At 32.7% G+C, this 22528-nt stretch overlaps 1 long non-coding RNA gene across 1 annotated transcript in view; it reads left to right on the plus strand.

Moving 5' to 3' along the window:
* The first annotated feature begins 1076 nt into the window (after positions 1 to 1076).
* Positions 1077 to 22528, plus strand: part of LOC136273610 (uncharacterized) — a 72064-nt gene continuing 50612 nt past the window's right edge. Inside the window, exons 1-2 of the long non-coding RNA XR_010711782.1 lie at positions 1077 to 1235; positions 15814 to 15891. This is a non-coding gene — a long non-coding RNA (uncharacterized lncRNA). The remainder of the gene's footprint in view (positions 1236 to 15813; positions 15892 to 22528) is intronic.

The following is a 22528-nucleotide window of genomic DNA, read 5'->3' on the forward strand; positions in this document are numbered from 1 at the left end:
GTATTTTGTGTCATATATATTATGCAATAGAATAAATTTAATGAAATAATGAAATATTTAGCGTAATATCCGCCCTATAAAGTGATGTACCTAAAAAACTGCTTTGAATACAGTTGTTTTTGCTTCAGTTTTGTTCAGTTTTGATGTTTTGAGGTTTGATCTATATAATTGTTGTTTAAAGTAAAACATCAATGAATAAACAATCAAACTGAATAAATTACCGATTTGTTTCAAATGAGCCTGACTAAAAATATCAGAAAGCTGGTTAAAATTAAAATGCACGCACGTTCTACAAAGTAGGTTAGACGCTGATCTGCCGGTTGTTTTTAAATGTCAGATAGCAATCCTAACCAGTTGATTTTTAAAGACGAATGAACATCAAGTCAAATACAGAAAAAAAAACTGATAGGAAGTTTTTTTTTTTATCAAAATAGTTCGTCATTTAAACGAACGAGTTCGGCAGTTCTTCAATGCCAGCGATCTTTTTTGAACATCAACAGCATGTCAAATACAGAAAAAAACCTGATATCAAGTTTGTTTGTTTTTTTTTTATCAAATCAGTTCGTCATTTAAATGAACGAGTTCGGCAGTTCTTCAATGCCAGCGGTATTTTTGATGCAAACATTTTGCTATTAAATGAGTGAAATTCGCATCTTATCCAATTGTGTGTTTCTGAAATTCACTGAGAAAAAAAAAATAGAATTTTTTGAGATGATTTTCTTTAAGACCATTCCATATCTATTAAAACGATTTGTCCGTGAAATTGATAATCTAAAAAAATAAATAAAGTAAAAACGTATTTTTTAAAATTCTTCAGAATTATGTTTCTTCTAATTATTGGGTGATCCATTATTGGGTGATCTATATACTTTCTTTTAAATGTTTATTTCGTAACTTTCTTTTATATATTTCCAAACAAGAATTAAACTTATGGGTGGTGGTTCCTTTCTATTCAATAATTTAAATGAAATTTGAGAACGTTGTTTGTAGTGAAATAAGGACCCCACATGGATTCTACGTGCCTGTGCATATAAATGTAGGAAGTCATGTGTGAATAGCAGTGTCTAAATACAATGGCAATTGTGTACTAGGGGTTTAAACTCTTTAACAAAATACCTGAACGATAGTTCAAAACGTGCATCCACGTCATACTGGTGTAAAACTATTGAAGGTAACAGCTTTTAAACAACTCTGATCGGGAAATATTTGAGGAATGCCAGTTGTCAGTTAGTAAGGTAAGGATGATAATATTTGTCACCGAGGGGGAAAGGGTGCAATAGGGTAAAGGGAACTAACTCGTATATGCCCAACCCAAAAAAAAGGGGTCAGCCTATAGTTATTAGGCTTAAATTGACCTCTAAGTTGAATATGCATAGATCTATAACTCGAAGACAGGTTTCACAATATTTTGATCGAGTGATTTAAATCAACTATGAAATATCAACAATAATAAAATAAAACAAAGTCAAACAGAACAGGATAAAAGTAATTATTTTTTAAAATGGCAAATAAGTCAGATTTTAATTTAGTTCGATGTTTCTTAGTCTACTGACAGACTCGTGGACAGTCAACTAGATAGCCAGTAAAAAGACATAAGCAACATGAGGCAGCGGCCAAAATGAGTCAGATTGAAATTTAGCTCGATGTTGCTTTGTCTTACTGACAGACTGGTGGACAGTCAACTAGATAGTCAGTATGAAGACATAAGCAACATTAGGTAGCGAGTGTTACTGATAGACTGGTGGGTACTTAACTATATAGTCAGTATGAAGACACAAGCAACATGAGGTAGCGACCAAAAGTTTCGGACTGAAATTTAGCTCGATGTTGCTTAGTCTTACTAACAGATTGGTGGATAGTTAACAAGATAGATATGAAGACATAAGCAATATGAGGTAGTTGTCAAAAGTGTTAAACTGACTTGAATGAATTCTTCCTAACTGTATTTATAATCTTAAAGATAATTAATAAAAGTGAGTCACAGTACTCATCACTACTGAATTCAAAATCCACTGATATTCCCAAAAATTGACTGACATTGTCTGACATCCACTGTATATTCACTGTACCCTACTGTAAATCTACTGTACACCCACTGTACAGGGCTACTGTTCCACACTGTATCCCACTGTACCTCACTGTACAAAGCCACTGTAGGCCACTGTACTCCACTGTACCTACTCACTTACCAGCACTGTACCTCACTGTACAGGGCACTGACCAGCACTGTACCCCTCTGTACACCACTGTACTGGGTATTGACAAACACTGTACACCACTGTAACCCACTGTACCTATGTATTTATAAGTTATTAGTATGTTTGAACAATGAATTGAATATTTACTTTATTTGAGATCATAATCTGGATTTGTTTTGATTCTTTCCTATTGCTTACAAGAAAATGGGCTTCTATTTCTTTAAGTTATATATAATTACATGCGCGGTCAGAATTTTTTTTCCAGGGAAAGGGCAGGGATAACATCGATTTCTGGGGGAGCTTAAAACATATTTTGGATAGTTGTACAATGTAAGTTTAAAACAATGAATTATCCTTTGACCCTCTCCCCCGATCCTCCGATCCGTGCATGTATTAAAAACTCGGAATCCAGTCATCATACAAAATATAGCAAATCATCCAATTAAAAGGGGGAAGTATTTTCATATATTTCAATATCAATGTTTTGGAAACTAAATATTTTGTTGGGTTTTATTTTACAATGAATTTATTTTTATCAATATTGTCAAATAAATATTAGTTTACATGTCACATTAAAGTTGTAAAATTCAGAGAATTTAAAACTATGTATTACAATTTATAGATAAAAAATTCCACCATATTGCTCAGCATACTGATTTTTTTTTCAAAAGAGAGAAGATAACCAACTGGTCTGGACTTTAAAACTTTTAAAGATCAGTGAAACAGTGTCTCTTTATAGTATACACACTTTCAGTAGATCAAAAGGAGTGAATGTCGCAATATTCAACCTTGTAAATTGTCAGTCTGACACCTTGTTCAAGATATTAATATGTAATTCCCTAATGGGGGTATTTGTGGTCTTTAGAGTATTAAATCCAGTTGAAATATATATTTTTTTTTAAAATATAACATGTATGAATAAACGAAATTATCTTTATATTCATCAATTTAGATGCGTTTTTCTATTATTTAAATCAAGTCGAATATTAAACATGTTAAATATTTTTAACCCCCCCCCCTCTCCCAGCAGTCGCTGACATCAAAATAAGTATAGTGTTAAATTAGGAACGAAATGTGGTGACAGCGAACTGTGTTCAAGAAATATTTCGCTCTGTTGCGGTACTTTAAATTATATACTTTTGAATTTTAACACTGTTCGTTATTACCACCTGTCATACATCTACATGTACCTTCTCTTGCACGGCTAAGAATATTGCCATGATAAAGTTACATAGCTTTAATAAAAAAAGATATCCCCCCCTCTCTCTCTCTCTCTCTCTCTCTCATGTTGTAACTATCCTCCCAAATGTTTATGGTCCAAGGTCAGGAAGGCATAAACACCCCCAGTATTTTTGCTGCATCACAATGTTATTTTAGCATCACTTCAATTATAAGCGACACCTCAATTAATAGGCAAACATATTTATTTTCGCTTTCCGCAATAGGTGAATTGTGTTTAGATCGGATAAATGAGAAAAATATTGTTATTATTCAGTAATTGAAAATACGCAGTTTATATTTGAATCATGTTGAATGTTTGTGACCTAATAAAATTCCAAGAAGATGAATGAGCATGCAGTCAAAATCATGCGTATACAATTTTCTTTTTAAAACAAACTTATGAGCTGTTAAAGCTGTATTTACTGGTTATACAGACAATTGGAACTTGTTGCACTAAAACGTCACTCCATTGAAAACGAACTCCAATAGTTGCCATCGTATAATGGATGCCTTTACATTCCACATTTTAACTGATCGTATGGTTTTCTTACCAATTATATTTGTTAAAATTAACGTCTTAAACAATGTCAAGTGCTAAACACAATGTAATTTTTGGGGGCAGAATAACATGTAGTTTGTAAATTTTGCTTTACACACTAAGAGAAAATCCGGACGACACGTAACATTTCCGTATAAAATCGCTTCTTGTTGTAATTCGAACAATAAGATATTCAAACTAGAGACGAGCTCGTTGCAAGCAACGATTAGGTCTTCCGTCGTAGCTGCGTCATACTTGTGACGTAATATAAAAATTGATACCTGACCATGGTGCAATATTAGATGTATAAACACTGTGTAAAAGAAACAAAGTACATGTATATAAGCAAATACAGATCTTTAAAAGTTGTCTGAAGTTTGATTCGCCGCATGTTGTTTTTTTGCATGTGCATTTTATTTTGAGAAACTTATCGAATCATCATAATTGACTCAATATACACAGAATATGGACGACGATTATAATCACACAGTGGGTATGCCCGGTATGAACGTAAAAAGACCAAACATTTTACTCGCATTTTTTATCGAAAGCAAGGGCCAATGAATCTTTTAGAATGTATGCGGAGATCCTGGAAATTTTACAGGGGGTTCTGAAGAATAATTTTGTTTTTTGAGGGGGGGGGGGGGGGGAGGGGGCATGCGCAGATAAGAAAAATTTTCCTGGGGTGGGGGTTGAGTGTCTGACGGTTATTTGAGTTTGCCTGGGGATGTCCGAGGCATATTTTTGTAATTTTATATTGTACATGTAATGGAAAGAAATTTTGCGGGGGTTGGGGTGGGGTCTGGAACCCTCACCCTACTCTTCTTGATTCGCGCATGGGGAAGGCCGATGCCTGTAATTTGACGGTAATTTTAACCATTTTTATTTAATTAATCATTTTCAAAATTATCGGAATTCCAATATTACCTTTAAACGCAGTTAAAACTCAAAATACGAAATATTTAGTCTTGGTGAGTATTCGGCCAACATGCGTCCGCGTACGAAAGAAATGGCAATATTCAAGAAATTTGGATGGACGATCTGGGTCCTAGGTCGTCCATCCGATTCTTTTTCAGACTAAGAGCTACAGAACTGCACTTAGAGAATATCAAACTGATTATGTTTATTTATTTTGTCTCAAAGAATCAGTTTTTTAAATAAAGTTTTATCTTAAAAAAAAAGAAATCGGGCACAATTTTCAATGTTAGCATTTTACAATTTAAAGGTCTAATCAAATTTTGAATGAAGTTTCAAGATACTACTCTTCGTTGTTTTATACGAAATATTGCGTGGAAAAAAGATTTACATCGCATATATATTATAGAACTAATTTCTTCTCTTTTTTATTTACATCAAAATAAATCCAAGAAAAAATCTAAATATTTTTTTTCCTTTATATGTGTTAATGAAAACGTTGATCAGCAAGGGCCGGTTCTATGTCGTGCAAGCACCTACTTAATAGATTGTTACACGGATCTACCACGATGACAAATATCGAAAAGGCAATATTGTGGGTGAAGGATGAAAGTGTAGTTTGTTTTTTAGGTTTATTTTTGATAATTTATTTATCTGGATCAATTTGGTCTGTTGGTTTGTTTTGTTTATTGAAAAGGGGAATAAAGAAAATGAGTAATTTCCGATATGAAGTCAAGCATATATTTTCATATTATCATTGACTTAAAACATGTTGGAAAAAAGAAATATTGCATCAAGCAGTTAGTTATTATGCGCAGATTATGCATTCCTCTATGGTTTTCACAATTGCATGTATCAGTTACTACACGTATTTGCTTACGGAGAAATAAATCTCCAAAGAGATGATATAGTTATCAGTTAAGTTCCAGATTGTCTTCTGCACATGCAAGCACGTGTGTAATCCTGATTTAAAAATTGGTATAATGTCCGGGGAGGGGGGGGGGGTCATCGCAACAAAACTGTGTATAAGCGTACTAGAGTGTACATTGTTAATTAATAATTGATGTTGAATTGTTATTAACAAACAAAATCATAAATTTATAATAACAAACACTAAAATGCCAGGGAGTTCTGCTGGACGCGATTTCATTTGTCTTCAATTAATAGGGTGTAGGGATGCCCGCCTACTTAATACATATGCTCACGCGTCAACAGATTAAAAATGACTGTATTTTGGATTTATAAATCGCTCTAAAACATTCGATCTGATATATCGTTGTTAACAATTCAAAACTTTGAACGATTAAATTTGTTTTTATACCTAGTACCCCGACCCTCACGGAAAAATCCATTCAGATCAATGGAAATTTCATTTACAAGACTCCGCGCCAGAATCAGGATGTCTCATTCATTAATTTTTTCGTAGTTATAGTGGACGAGTCCAAAATAGGAATTTTGAGACACATCATACAATGTGAACATATGCCATGAATGCAGTTTACTTTGCGTCTATTTTCTTATTTTGAGAGTCCTTTTTATCATGTTTATCATGGCTTGAAAATGACGGAAGGCCCTTGAATGTTGTTATCTTTATGCAGGCACGTAGCATCCTTTTTGAAGGGGGGGGGGGGGGCAGACTCATCCAAAAAATCTTGACAAGCAAAAAAAAAAAAAAAACCTCCCAATTTCAATCCTAATTTCCTTATTTTTATATAAATTTTGTACATCCTTGATAATTCAATTTTTTATAAGCAAATTTTAAAAAAATTAGTTGCTGTGAGAAAAAGTGGGGGGGGGGGGGGACCCACAAGCTTGAATTAATAATTGCCTGAGGATGCATCTTTAATGTGTCAACATTTATATTCATAATTGATGAAAACGTTATATGGGATGTAATAAGCACAATGAGCAAGAGTGTTCAATTAAAAGGGCATTTCACATTGCACGTGTGTAATCCTGATTTAAAAATAGATTGCCATATTTGAAAGGTCAAAAAAAAAAGAGGGAGGTGTCATCGCAAGATGATACACATTGTCTAAGTAGTACAATGTAAGTAATAGTTGGTGTTGGATTATCATCATTAACAAAGAATCATCAGTTTGGATTAATTAAAACAAATATAAATTCATATAATTGGAATATTTACTGGAGGGGCTACGTACAAGTAATTCGCCGAAGTGGGGTACGTGTGACCCGATTTTCGATCAATTGGGCGATTTCATTCATCTGGAAAAGGGTTTCACTCGCGTGTACAAATGTAAATGTACATCTAACAATTGCTAGTCAATTAAGTGTGTATGTTAATTCGATAGATTTCTTCTAAAACATTCAATCCAAAGTATAATATATGTAGTTATTAGTTGACACCCTCCCAGTGGATCTATGCCGATGGATCTATCTGAGATCTCAGCTGTTGCGTGAATGGTAAAGAAAGACTTCGCGCCATAATACGTCTCATTCATAATTTTGGCTCGCCGATTAGTGGGCGAGTCCAAGTTAGGCCAGAGCACATGATGTGTAGATGGTCTTACCCACTCTATTTTCTTAACTGGTCATATAATAAATAGAGATATCATGAATCTTTCACTTTTGTCGGAGCATGTAATAAATGGAACCAAAAAATAAAGTAATTCTAATTGAATTAAATTGAAGTTAAAATGTAAATACCCCCTCCCACATACGGATTAGGATTTTCAAAATTCCCCATTTTTTAAATTCCTTGTCAATATTTTTTTTTGATGAAGCTGCCCACCTAACCCCCCCCCCCCCCCCCACACACACACACACACTTTCAAATAACGATGCTACATGTACGTGTTTGAATATCCTTTCCTATATGGTTAGAAATAACAAAATGTCTTTGATTTTGCATCTAATATATAACAAATTCAATTTTCAATTTGGCTGTTAGAGATTATTCGATACATGTACATTCCTAAAATGATTTAAAATAATGAAATGATTTAATTTCCAGTGATATACAGGTACATGCACTCGATCGAAGAAAAAGATTGAAATTGCTTCTAAACTCTGCACGTTCAGTTTAATAATTTATGATCCGCAGCGAAAATTAAATTTCATTTCTTATAAGATAGTCTAATTGATACATGCATGCTTCCATTGAATAAATTTGGGTAGTCAGGCAAGCTTTTTGGAAAGCTATTGCTATGAAAAATTTCGGATGGTACTCAATTTTTCCAGAAGGAGAGCTACATATATGCAGCTAAGGTAACTAATAATGCTTCCGATGAAATACTTTGTTTAGTAATGCAAGGTTTTAAGAGAGCAATACTTATTTGTTTAAAAAATAACACCCTAATACTTCGCATTTCATTCGCTGTTTGTAGAACAAGCAGAACCAGTATCAGTTCGATCCCTATCGTATGTACATTGTTCGAATTTAATAGCCCTTGCATTGGATTGCTTTGCATGTACAAAATATCTTTTAAAAATTCAACACTGAAAGTGTTTATCTATATGGCTATTAATCTATATGTACATGTACACATAGCGTACACATGTGATTCAAAATACCCCAAACGGAAAAATTAACTTATTGAGTCTACATTTTATAGAATTTGCAAAAAATACATTGCGGGTCTGAATGTTTGTTAATGTGTCAATCTATCAATATACAGTTTGTTAATTATTTTCGATTGCTAAGGCTACATGGTTTTTGATGAACATTGAACAACATTTTTTCCATGCCATTATTTCCACGGAAGATAGCGAGTACAATTATAAAGCACAATTTATTTAATTATCTCTTTAATATTGTGTACTAGTATGTAATAAATTATTTATAAATTGCTGCCGAAGGTTGTTTGGTATTTTCGTTTGTAGATGCATTGCAAGTAAAAAACGTGAAACGCGGGGCAAGTCATAATTAATACATGTATCCCTAATAACCGTTACTTAAAAATAGCGGCTTTGGATTCAAATATTATCGTATACGAATATTAAGTTCACTTTTTAAAATCATCTCCACGATGATAATATTATATCCATCGGAAATCAGTATTTTGTTTTGCTTTAAAAGAAATGTTCTATCGGGAGCAATCCCGCGTTCGTTTAAATTGCCAGCGTACATTTGTCATGTCAGTAATACACATTGTGCTTGGCCCCGTCCTCCATTCAAATCCCTACATTGTGAGAAATGAAATTTAATATGACGGCCGTGTATACGTACTGTAGAAAAGTTGAGTTTAATTACCATGCATTCGAACCATTTAATTAACACATCTCCCAGTACTGAAACAATTCAAAATGTCTCTGTTACAGTAACACAGTGGGGCGTTAAACATGTGTACGTCCAACTCTACAAGCATATGCACTGTCGTCAAGGCGACGGCCTGAATACAGCTAGCGACTCTTCTATCGATCGGTTACCTGAGTCTCGTAATGCATCTAAATATAGAAAGGGGCACAGTTATGAAACAAACAACAAAAATAAGGTCAAAGACGTTCATCTTTATGAAATGAATATGTACATATGAATAAAAACATTTGGGAATTTTATGTAGAATTATTTTTGCGCGCTGCATGTATCAGTTAGTGCATTACAAAAAGCCCTTTCATAACCTCCTAAACGTGCGCACCCCCACAAAAATGGACCGAACTGACAACAATTGTTTCTGCAAATACTGGCTATAAATTACGAAAACATTAAATTGAATACCACGGAAGGATTCAAAATTAATTTCTTTACAACTTTGCTTCAATAATGCATTAGAAATTTTTATTCCTTTACAAGTTATTGACAAGAAACTTTTGACGCATCTAACTCCTTAATTATAGGGGCCAGCCCCTTTTTCTGTATACCGAATGAAAGGTCTTGGTAAGACCAAGATCTTTTAAAATACATGTTATAACAAATTTTTATCAGGTAGGAAACTAACACGGAAAATACGCGAATTTTTTTGAATTTTTTTCTTGCCTTTGTTTCAACATCTATACCACCCCTTTTATTTGCATTTAAATAATAAATAAAATATATCTCGCACAAATTCAATGTATTAGCTTCCAAACCAGCCCATCTTTGAGACTCTGTCAGCCATCGTTATAGCTAAACCCCCCTGGACAAAAGAAGTCGTTAAATTTTACTAAAAGGGGAATAACTCAAAACCGAATGGGGATTTTTCTCAACTAAAATATGCAACGACAACATCACGCGGCATGTTATCAGTCCTGAAAATTTCAAAACAATCGGTTAACAAACGAGCGAGATATTAAGGATCAAAGTTGGCGTCTAGAAGAAAAAAAAAAATAATAAGAAATTTGAAATTTTTTCAGAATAATAGTAAGGTCTTCCGTTGGAAACGGAAGACCTTAACAAAGACAAATTCTGACTAATCATTCATATCGTGTGTAATATTTGCTTCCTGTGTATAGTGATTAGCAGCGTTCACGACTGCATGCGGGTACTCTTCCAGCCCCGGAGGTTTTCACACCTCTAGAAATTAAACCCCGCCCTCGCCTGAGATTTACTACCCGGTAAAATTGTGCGGCCTTTAAAATGATTTTTCGTTTTTTTTTTTCATTTACTGAAACCAGTATATTGGTATATTGTATCATAGCAAACAAGATAATTTATCTCTCTCTCTCTCATGAATTTTCTAGTGCTAAAAATGGAGGCCCGGAGTCTGAAAGGAATAAGCACGTTAGAATCCCCTTACGGCATCACAACCACCAGTTTCATATATTTTATTATGAACTTTTCTACGACTACATATGATACCAATACAATACAGTCAGAAAGTGATATACATTCAATCTCTCTATATCTCTCTCTCTCTCTCTCTCTCTCTCTCTCTCTCTCTCTCTCTCTCTCTGTTTAAAATTTAAAATGCATTCTGTAGTATCTGTTATTTTGTAAAATTAAAACCCAACATTTGCAATGTATTTTTAAATATTTTTATCAAAAGAAATCAACATATGAGCTAGAAACTCGCACGCTTTCTTCAAAATGTACCGGAGTAGTCAAGCGCGCAGTCATGATACATGGACTTGTGTACACGAACAAGCATGGATATATTTTTTGGATTCAGTGGTTAATTGACTGTTTTTCAGTAGGTTAAATACAACTCATGAGACACAGAGAATTAACAATCCGATCGTTTAAACAGGGGCTTGTCGTGTATCATCAATAAGGAATGATAATGTACCTTGCTGGTTGGGGGGAGGGGGGTATTTTCCAATGACTGGCAAAATTAACATATTGACATGCACTTTTTTGATAATCAAATTCAACATGTAAAATTCAGAACTTTCACCTGGTAGCTAAACACATTATCATGATTTTGTGATCGTAACATTCAATAACGATAGACGTTAATAAATAAAACATACTAAATAAATTTAACGACCTGTTGCATTATTCTGTCAAGTTGTATCTAAGCATAATGTTAATGCTATTTAAAAATCCGCCTTTTCTTAAATTAATAGTACAGTGGCGTACAGTGGGGTACAGTGCTAGTCAGTGCCCTTTACAGTGGCGTACAGTGGGGTACAGTGGAAGTCAGTAGGACTGTACAGTGGTGTACAGTGGGATACAGTGTTGTTCAGTAGAAATGTACAGTGGGATACAGAGGGGTACAGTGGAATTCAGTGAAATGTACTGTGAGGTACAGTCAATGTACAGTGGATTTCAGACAAAGTCAATTTTTGGGAATATCAGTGGATTTTGAAGTCAGTAGTGGCATGATAATAACTCAAAAAGCTTAAAGACAAATCAGAACAATTATATTTACTAATTGCATTAGATGTGTTGTAACATATCTAATGGAAAACACCTGCATATTCAATTTACTGATTTATTTTATTTTAATACGCCACAACGTGGAGGTGTCCCATACCACCTTAATGAATTGTAATGAATATGTATGTGATAGATTTACGTTATTGTGTTTCTTTCTGTACGAATTTATTTTTTGAATTAAGTACATGTACACACTCTTTATATAACAGCCTTACAATGTAATATATGCATTTTTGCACCTCTTATCTTTGTTCCATTGTGTAACTCAGATTAAATTCTACAGGAAGAAATTAAAAAAAACATGAGCATTAGATACATGTATTATAGACGGACACGATACATATATCAAAGTAAAGCAAAAAAAAAAACCGGCTTTTAACAATGAAAAAAAAATCGGAGGCTAATTTGTAATTTAGACAAACCAGTAAGCAGATCTCGATCATTCATTATTTAAATGATACTAACTAGCAGGCCAATTACATTTGAATGAAGGACGACGGACACAGTTCAGTTCTACAATAGTGATGTTCATGAAAAATTAAATGATAAAGAGGTACTAAAGATTGCTGCGTCATTTTATCCCAATGAACCCAAATGAAACTCCAATACTGCCCCAATCAACCCCTATGAACCCCAATGATACCGACAGATACCTCTATGATACTATATGAGATCCCAATGAACCCCGTAATGAAGTTTGAAATACTCAAATTATATTAAATATGTGCGTATTTAAAAGACATTTCGCGCAAACGTGTGAATAAACACTGTTTACACATTAATATTATGTTTGTTTTGGGGGGTGTTCTTTATTTAATAAAAAGTTTTCCTAACTTTCTTTAAACTATTCTTTAAAATAAAAATGAGAAACAAAAATCATGTTTGAATATATCCCTCGAAAACCATTGTCAACCTCCGCTGCGCGTCGGTTGACAATGGTTGTCTTGGGGTGTCAATTTCAACAGTTACCCTCCCAAACAGGCACTATTTATATAAAGGATAACGTTTACTCAGATTGAAAAAAAAAACCCACAGACGAAAATGAAACCATCTATTGTTTGTTATTTACCTTCCAATGTAGTGTTATTTTTTACTTTTAAAAAAGTAGTTCAATTACCTACTTTAATTTTAGTTAATGGTCTTTGAGTATTTTTCAAAAATTTAAGCCCCCCCCCCCCCACACACACATACACAAATCATAAAAATAATTACACCATCATGCGCGGATCTAGAGGGGGGGTCGGGGGGGTCCCGACCCCCCCTGGAAAATGAAAATTTATTAAATTTACATAGTAAAATTATCGCGAAAATATGCCTCGGACCCCCCCTGGCAAACACAATTATCCTTCGGACCCCCCCTGGAAAAATTTTCTGGATCCGCGCATGCACCATAATTAAGATTTTTTAATTGTGTAAAGAGAAATACAAATTTGTGAACTCTTTTAAAACGCGATACAGAAAATGAACGGCAATAACACTAAATAGATATAAAGCATTAAGTTTTTATTCATAAATATACCAGTCCGAATTTCCTCTATCAGTTTTTAAATCCCTTCTAATTTTTGATTCAATTTAACGAAAAACAGAATAATGATAATACTAAAACATTTATTGTATCAAACTATGAATATAAAGCTTAGATTGCTGGCACAAAAATTATATGAGGTCAATGATTAAAATTTTAAAGATATTGTGTCATTTATCGCATTTTTCTCAATATTTTTGTAGTTTGGACCATATAATAATCCAAATAATTAAGTGAGATAAAACCAACAGAAAATATGCAAAATTATGCTAACTTACAATCAAATACTTACCTTTTAATATTGTACTAATATTATTAATGAAAATATTAATAAAAGTAATTATATTAATATTATACTAATACCCAACAAATTTCGGTGAGAAGCAATTTCTGAAAAATTTATTTCCAATTTTTCTGGTTTGCTAAAATTCCCACTGTTGTAGCCTAGTTCCATAGTATAGTAAAGTGTCGAATTTTATGTCAAAAATTTATTTCATAAATACTTTCTTTGTTTATAAGAAATTAAAGTCCTGACGTTGAACTTTTTAACAATCCGAATTCAAGAACACAAACTCTGATTAAACATCGTCCTGAAATACAAGCCAAAGATATCTGGTCATCAAAAAAAAAAAAATGGAAAAAATATGAAATTTAAAATTGTTATCTATATCATTCTGATCAATAGATAAAATGTGAATAATTACAAAATCACACTTTTCAGACAATGATATTTTACAAAGTAATTAAAAATGCAAAATTGCAATTTATCAATTTTGAAAAGCTTTAATTAGGTTTGATTTCGTTTGGGATCAGTTTTTATTTACTATCGAGATCGGTTAAACATTTTTTTTCTTCATTTTTTCTTGTATAGCTTTTGTTTAATGCGAATGCCAATTGATTTGTTGTTTTTATCAAAAAGTTTTAAAATTATTTACAATTATTGATTTTCATTTTCATATATATTTTTGTTTTAAAAAATATCATCAAGTTTAGGGTTTCACTTGGGGTTTACTCTTGGTTTACTTTCTAAAAATTTGGGTCCACTCGGGGTTTACTTTGGTTTACTTGGGGTGTACTTAAATATTGCTTTTGAGGTCAGCTGTACATCGTGTTGTATGCACTGAAGTGTGAAGCAGACCCTTCCTTTATCTTACCATCCTACTACCTGTAATCCATGCCCTTGTATATTCCGAATACACATGAAGCGTCTGCTATCAGTGGTATATTTCTGTCTGGGTTTACTCTCTGTGTCCACTCTGAGTTTACTTTGGGTTTACTCTCGGTTTACTCTTGGCCCACTCTGGTTAACCCTGAGAGAACCCAGAAAGCAAACTCAGGGTTTAATTGGGGTTTACTTTCTGTTAGGTTGAGTCTGATCGGTACTGTAGCGTCTGCTTTCAGATCTCTTTTCTTGTAAACCCTGAGTAAACCCAGAGCAAACCCAAAGCGTAAACCGAGGGTTTAGTTGGGGTTATTTAGGGTTTACTTTATTTCAGATTGGCAAATACGAGGGTCAATCAAAAAATACGAAGACAGTGTGGCTGTCTATCATATATTTTTCATGATAGCCAAACTTAACAAATTAATCTGTGCACCAACACTTTTGTTATTGATATGCGAAGTTTTAGTCCATTTGATGAAACGGCATTTTTGTTACCCCTTTTTAAAAACAACATGTTTTGTCGCCACGGCGCATGGTAACGTTCAAAACATGACTTCAAGATTAAAGACGCACAGTTAATAGATAAACCCCATCTTATATCACGCTTAGTCTCTTGTACCTTTCTCCTTACAATTTAAAATTACACTGAACCACTTAACAACTTATTTGCACACATTTGTTCGAGAATCATAAGCTAGTTCTTCATAGTTTTCAATTTCTAACCCTGTATCTCTTAGTTTACAGTAAGGATAACAAATTACGGCGGTTGACGTTACTTATTTTTTGACTAAAAATTTACAGATATTCTACTCTCTTTTGGACTGTTTTATATTCAAAATACAATTACCACCACCCCCACAAACTTTATTACAGTGAAACACAAACTTGCAAATAATTGTTGACTAATTTTTTGCACCACTGAGCATTTTCACAGCTTATGTCGGCTTTTTCCTGGGTTAAATCCATTTTGTTTGTACCTCTCGGTGCGCCGTGACGTCCGACGGCGTCGATGTTTTTTGTCAATTCTAAAGAGGACTATCTGTCTTTAGTTACTAATATCTGTTCGACAAAACAAAATATCCCGTCATTATTTGGAACATAGAATACCAAGACAAAACTTAATTTAAGGTTTCAATATTATTTGGTTTTAAGCCGAATTTTTAGAGATATTACTTTAGACATTATATGGTTTATTGTTGACATAACACAAATTTTGACCGTGCGCCGTGACCTCATTTTTGCAGGATAAGATTCTAAATAATTCTTAGAAATAAAGGAATTTATTAACTTTTTTTCTTGCAAATTGTTTGAAACTATTGCTAAATTATGTCTACCAAAATTAGTAATGATATGACGTAAAGTAACATAGCTATGACAAAAGTCTTCGTATTTTTTTATTGACCCTCGTACTTTTTTAAAATGATGCCGTTTAATTGCTTTACATTTGTATCTCATCAAAATGAGATAAGAGTCTGATTTGTTTTTTTATTATTTCAGATTTTCAACTCAAAATGGCACCTAAAGTAAAGAAGACAGCTGATAAACCTAAACAAAGGCTTAAAAAACCGCACGAAGGTCTGTATTGCAATTCAGTTAATTAATATAGATTATTAATATTAATTATGTCACAGAAATGGACCCAACGGTGTAAAAAATGATGTGACCCAAGAGTCTAAAACACGACCAAAAAAAAAGTATTCGCTTCTTTTTATTTCAAAATATGTCTAAATTATGTAAGATAAAAATGATAATTTTTAGACGGGGTCACGTGACCCCATCTATTAATTTACTGTCAGCCAAAGTCTCAAACCGGAAGGCACGCGTAGAACACATGAATTGAGTCTACGCGTAAGAAAATAGTGCAGAAATTTTTCATGCATTTTAGTAAATATATATTTAAAAACACACATTAAATCTTTTTGAGTCCTCTGTGTATAAACCATATTCTATTTAGATAATAAACAAATAGTTTTATTCATCACAATAATCTTGCTCAGGTTCAAATGTTGAATGAGTTACGTAACTGAATGCACAAAGCCGTTGAAGATTAAGTTGGTGTACGAGCTCAATAATCAATGGAAGAGGTTGAATGTTGAATCGAAAGTAAAGTTCCCAAACGCAATGTGCCAGTTTTGAAAAGTCATGAATTTTATTTTGACAGTCTTTCATCTGAATACTACCGAACTCCATGAACACGTCAGACGGATTATACACAGATGTCTTACATATTAAATAGGTGTTTCATTGGCTTGCAGTCTACTTGCGGTATGACTGCTTTTCGTCGCTAAAGGACTTTTGTACATACAAAATAAAAACAAGTCTGAATTTGCCTTCTCGTTGATTGGCTCTTTAGTTGATTAAACTGAATTTAAACTTTAAACAATGCATTGTAAGCAAAATCTATATATATTATACATTTTGGGTGACCAATAAATCATATAATATATGCAATCTTATCGATTGAAGAACCAAGTTAAATGTTAATGTTCATGTTTTCCGGCTTAGTTGAAATCACGCTTGGGGTGAATTACATTGTAAAGTAATGCATTACATAAACATTACTTCATGAATTAAGGCATTAAAGTACCATTACCATTACTTAATTTTCTGAATGTAATGCATTACATTACCATTACATGAATAAAGTAATGCATTACCATTACCATTACTTTGTGAAAAGTCAATAAGTTTAGAAAAAAAAGTAATTTAAAACCTAAATAAAGAGTTTGTGTAAATGTTTCATAAATAAAACATGTTTAAACATATTTACAGGTTTATGTTCACTGTCAGGTTCATATTTAATGACTTATACAAGATTGCTGTTGCACTTGTATTTCTCAAAATAAGGTTGGTCCCGTAACATTTACACGCTAATGGCGGAGTTGTCAATCTCTGTTATTTATGTCTCTGATTTTCGGAGTATAATTTTTAATGAAAAAAAACGGTTGTATCGTAATTCATGAAGGTGATGCACGAGTTTATACAAAAAAGTAGTAAGTGGCGAACGGATTTTTTTTTACCTATTAATTTTGCATGAATCGCTGCAAGAAAATCGTGTCAGATAAGTCGGTCTAAAAATCAAAATGGCGACCGTGACACACCTTTATGTTGTTAGAGTACTTAAAATGTTATTGCAAAAAGATATATTTTTAGCGCCAGGAGCCTGTGTTTGTTATCGGTGTACAAATGTTCACTTTGTTAATTTAGCAGTTTGAGAGTTTTCGGGGTTTTCATTAACCTTGTATAACGGATACCGTCCGACTTGTGGATTTTCCCTTGGATCACAAAATTGAATAAATGTTATGATTCAAATTATATACCTTGATATAGTTGTTTTGATTTTCCCAGTTAGTAGTAATTTTTAAAATGTTTCCCTAGGGTCTTTTTTACATAAAATACCGTTGTGACAATTTTCTACAATTATGAAGGCCGGGATTGACTAAAATTTAGTCTAGACAAAGTATGAGACAATGACAAAAAGCCAAATTATTATAGATTGAAACAACTAATTCAAACTCATAATTTCGGAAGCATATACGAGGAAATCAAGGACAATTACAAATTCAAACTTTCAGGAACCCGTCTTTCAGTACTCTCAGTACTTTGATTCATTTATGTGACTGCATTACGAGAAATATCCCATCACAAACAAAAGAATAAGATGATATTAACAATACGTTGTATTGATGAGTTACCTATTAGTATATTCAATCATATTTTATCCACAGCCAATTAGTTAATTATAATATAATACACACAAACCTTTCATATGCTTATATCGAAAGCAGTAAAAGAAAGAGTATCGAATTAAATTATTTGACTGATCAACTCTCAAAACACTAAAAGTGCAATTACTGTTCACAAAATATAAAAAGTTAAAAAAAAAACCCAGGCAGTTTTATATAATAAAACGGATTTACTTTTGTTCTGGTACTTAAGTCTTTCAAAGGAAGACCTATTTGTTTTTGCACTGTTTCTATTTCTTATTCCGTTTCCAACGGAAGACCTCATTGTCTTTGACTGTTACTTCGTTTAGTAACTACTGACTACTACAGGTATTATTCTATTGGTTATTTTTCAGTTTTCTTATTATTTTTTTTTTCTTGCATATTTTGTGCAGACGATTTCTCAGAGTTAGCTTGATCTATTTCGTAAAAATTTTAACAGTTGATACCAGTAATGTCAATCATCCGAAAACTACTTGGATATAAAGATTAGGCAATAAAATGTTCATACATTTGATTTCTGACCCATGTCACATGCCATTTTTTTTTTAGAAATATAGTGTCCCAGACAGAAATGTAAATTTTTAAAAGTATTGCGTAAATCTGTCATAGAAAATAATTATTTGAAGAAATCAAACAAATATTTGTAGCTTGAACTATTATTCACTTATTTTGTCGAACCGTCATGAAGTTAACCATGCAGTGACTAAAAAAGTAATATCCAAGTCAGAGTTTAAAAAACCTTGCTTTACTGATGGCTTTAAATACCAGTACATAATAAAACAACAGCAAATGTAAAGGTTGTCACAAAATTTGGAGCAATCAAATCATAACGCAAATAAATAAAAATAGTAATGCCAACTGACATAAAATATGCTAATTATAGGCAAACATTTTGAGTTAATTTTTTCAAGGCCCTTTATGAAGTATTAGCTAAATATGCCAAAATATATCGAAAGAAATATTAAAATATAGTTAAAAAGTGTTTTTTTTTTTAATGACAAACATATATATCATAATACAAAACCATCTGAAAATTTCGTTTGCGCTGAAAAGTAGATGGCTAAAGTGACAAAACTCTAAAACTAATGATTTTTTTAAATTGTTCAGTTTCTCCTTGAAAACCTTTCCTCACAAAAAAAGTCTCTTACTTTACTCTGTGAATACATTATTTTCTAAAACAAATTTATTCATTATGGTTTGATTGGCATTGTGAAATATGTATTTGCAAATAAAATTATTTTACAAATATATAAAATATTTAGATAAGAAATGACGCAGGACAATTAAGGCAACATTTTGCTTTTAAACAGCAGTTAAGAGGTCTTTTTGCTTTTGTCTATCCATTTCTGCGTAATGAATAGTTCTAAACCAGTTTGGGTGTTTTTGTAAAGATATGGGTCACCTTAACTTGATCATGTCTAAATTTGACAGTCACATGACTTTTTTTGGTCACGTTGGCGTCTTTCAGAGAAAAAACGTCAACGTTAAATTGAGACAAAAAGTTCAAGGGTAAGGCAAAGAAAGTCTAGAGTAAGTAATATGGCAGCATTTTCAAAATTATCCATACATCATAGAAATCAAAGCTCATTCAATTTTAAAGTTTACTAGTTATGTAAATTTCTTTAAAAACTGGCTACTTGTTCCTCAAATAGTGCATTTGTGTATATTTTGATTAAAATGACAAAGTAAACTTTCGTCTCTCAACAAATGAGCATCAGTTTTCATAAAGAACTCGCAAAAGGGAAGAAAATCATGGCAAGTTTAATCTATAGCCGTCTTGCACTCGAACTTTTGCATAATTTCTCCATCTGAAAGCTCCCTCAAATCAATAGACATTTCAAACGCACAAGTGACCCTAAAGGTGAGGAAACTCTTTAAACGATAACTCTTCTGGTATAGGCGCGATGTCATGTAATCACCTAATCCAAATTAATTTTAAGATATGTTTCAACAGTATATTTTGTAAATGGTTATTTAAACACATTGTTTCTGTTTTTTAAATTTTTAAACCCCTATATCTCTGTAATGTATCGTCCGATTTTTGAACGGGTTTCAGTTTTAAATTATAAATTATAAATAATCGCTAATTATAAATTATCGCTAAAAAATAAGTTATGATGAAAGACTTTGTAGCCCTTTTGGCCCCTAATTTGAGGGGTCAGCCCCTTTTTCTTGATATCAAATAATAGGACTTGGAAATATAAACATATTTTGTTCAATAAGTATTCACGAATTGTTAACCGTTCTAGAGATATCCGAACAACTGTGTTTTAGGGGCCTACCCTTAAACTCCTTACCAGGGCCACCGACAACAATTTTTTAGATCCCATATCGTTAAATTATTTTGAGCAACTTTTCTTCCACAATGCTTTTCAAAATATTTATCCTTTTCTAGATATTTATGATCAAAGTTTTGATAATTTGGCGCCTTGAAATCCCTAATTACGTAACATATGCCTTAGATGTGGTACTGTATAAATAAACAACTGTACAATGAACATTTTTGCTTCTATAATTAATAACATTTTTTTTTCAGTAAAGACTTATTATAAAAAGACTTTAGAGCCATATTGGCCCCTTCTTTATGGGTCAGCCCTTATTTCTTGATATCAAATAAAAGGCCTTGTAAATATAAACACATTTTGCTCAACAAAAGTTCAGATATTGTTGACCGTTCTAAAGATCTACTGGGGCCACCAACAAAAATTATTTAGGTAGCATATTGTTCATAACATTATTCTAAGCATTTTTGTTCTATAATTCTAATTAAAATATTTCTCCTTTTCTAGATATTAAAGATCAAAGGTTTGGAAATATGGCCCCTTGAAATTCCTAATTACGTAACATATGATTTAGGTATGGTACTGTATAAACAAACAACTGTACAATGAACATTTTGGTTCTATAATTTATAACAAGTTATTGTTCAATGAAGAGTTATTGCAAAAATTCTTTAAAGCCCTTGTGACCCCTAATTTGAGAGGCCGGTCCCTTTTTCTTCAAATCAAACGAAAGTCCTAGTTAATCTAAACAACTTTTGCATTACATGTCTTAACAAAATATTTACACATTAAAAGCTTGGGCCGAAAATGTGCGAAAATTTTGTGAAAAAAAATTGGTGCCAATTTTTAAGCTCGGGCGAGCTTCGCTGCCTTGGGCATTTTTCAAAATATCAAATAAATAGGATCATCTATAGAATTCATCTACTATCTATGAAAGTTTTACATTTCTATCGCAATTAGAAATTCATTAAATCTTCAAAATCTCGAAACAGGAGGTGACGTCATTAGCCAGAAATTTTATAACATCAAGTACGTTTGATGCTCAATATGTCCTGTAAATTTAATGCAAATCGATCGAGTAGTTCACAAAAAATAGCGTTCGAAGAAATGAGGGATCGAATTTTTGTATAGAAATATACAGTGCAAATCTTCTAAAATCTTCTTTGAAACTGATCAGCCAGAAAAGCTGTAATTATAAATTATGTAGTTGCATTCTAAGGTAGTGTAGATTCAATTTTTTTCACATTATGATCCCCGGGGGTAGGGTTAGGCCACGATGGAGGGGGAGGGTGAATTTTAACATAGGGATTTATAAAAAAAAATGTTTTAAAATCTTCTTTGACTGTAAAATAATAGTTTTAGAAAGGTAATCAATCATAAACAGAAGAATATGCTGGTTAATTTTTTTTATATACAAAATCTGTTATACGACATTTTTCAGATATTTTGTATATGACTCCATAAAGCGATTTTGTTATGCCTATCATTGCTCAGGTGTGCAATTTGATCGTAGGGCCTCTTGTTAAAACCATCTCTACGGTGATTAATAGAATCATTCATTATTACGAGTGTGGGATAGTAAACTCCACCGAGAGGACATGATTTATTGTCTAGGACGAGGCTTTGCCGAGTCCTAGACCGTGAATCTTGGACCCGAGGTTGAATTTCACTATCCCACATGAGTATATAATGAACTAGAGCAGAGCTCGTGGCAAAGCCACGAGTAGGTCTTCCGTTGTTGCTGCGGATTGAAAATATATGCGATATGGTGTCAAACGATTATAATGACTAAACTTTCAGTTCTGTTTTTGTTATAAAACGTGTTGTGATTGAAAGCCTCTATATAAAACGTGTTTTGAAAAAGAAAGGAAGAAAATGTTTAAGAAAAACTATTTGTCGAACACAGTTTGTGTAATCGTTTCAAAAATTCTTTAAAAAACGAGATGTTTAATGGCGAGTTAAATGTTCAAAGGGTAGCAAGCATTGTTAAAAACAGTATGTACTCATGATTCATAGCAGGATTTGTTTTTTTTTTTAAACCGAACCCGCCTACAAAACACGTAACCTTTTCTATGGAATAACTTCTTTATTTAAATCTTTTTAAATTTTTGAAGACTATGTGCAAGTTTAGAATTATTACGTACTGACAAAATTTAATATTAAGTCAAAATTGATGGCTTCTCTGAACTTTTCTACAGGGAA

Source organism: Magallana gigas, chromosome 1 (genome assembly GCF_963853765.1).
Source record: "Magallana gigas chromosome 1, xbMagGiga1.1, whole genome shotgun sequence".
Classification (NCBI taxonomy): domain Eukaryota; kingdom Metazoa; phylum Mollusca; class Bivalvia; order Ostreida; family Ostreidae; genus Magallana; species Magallana gigas.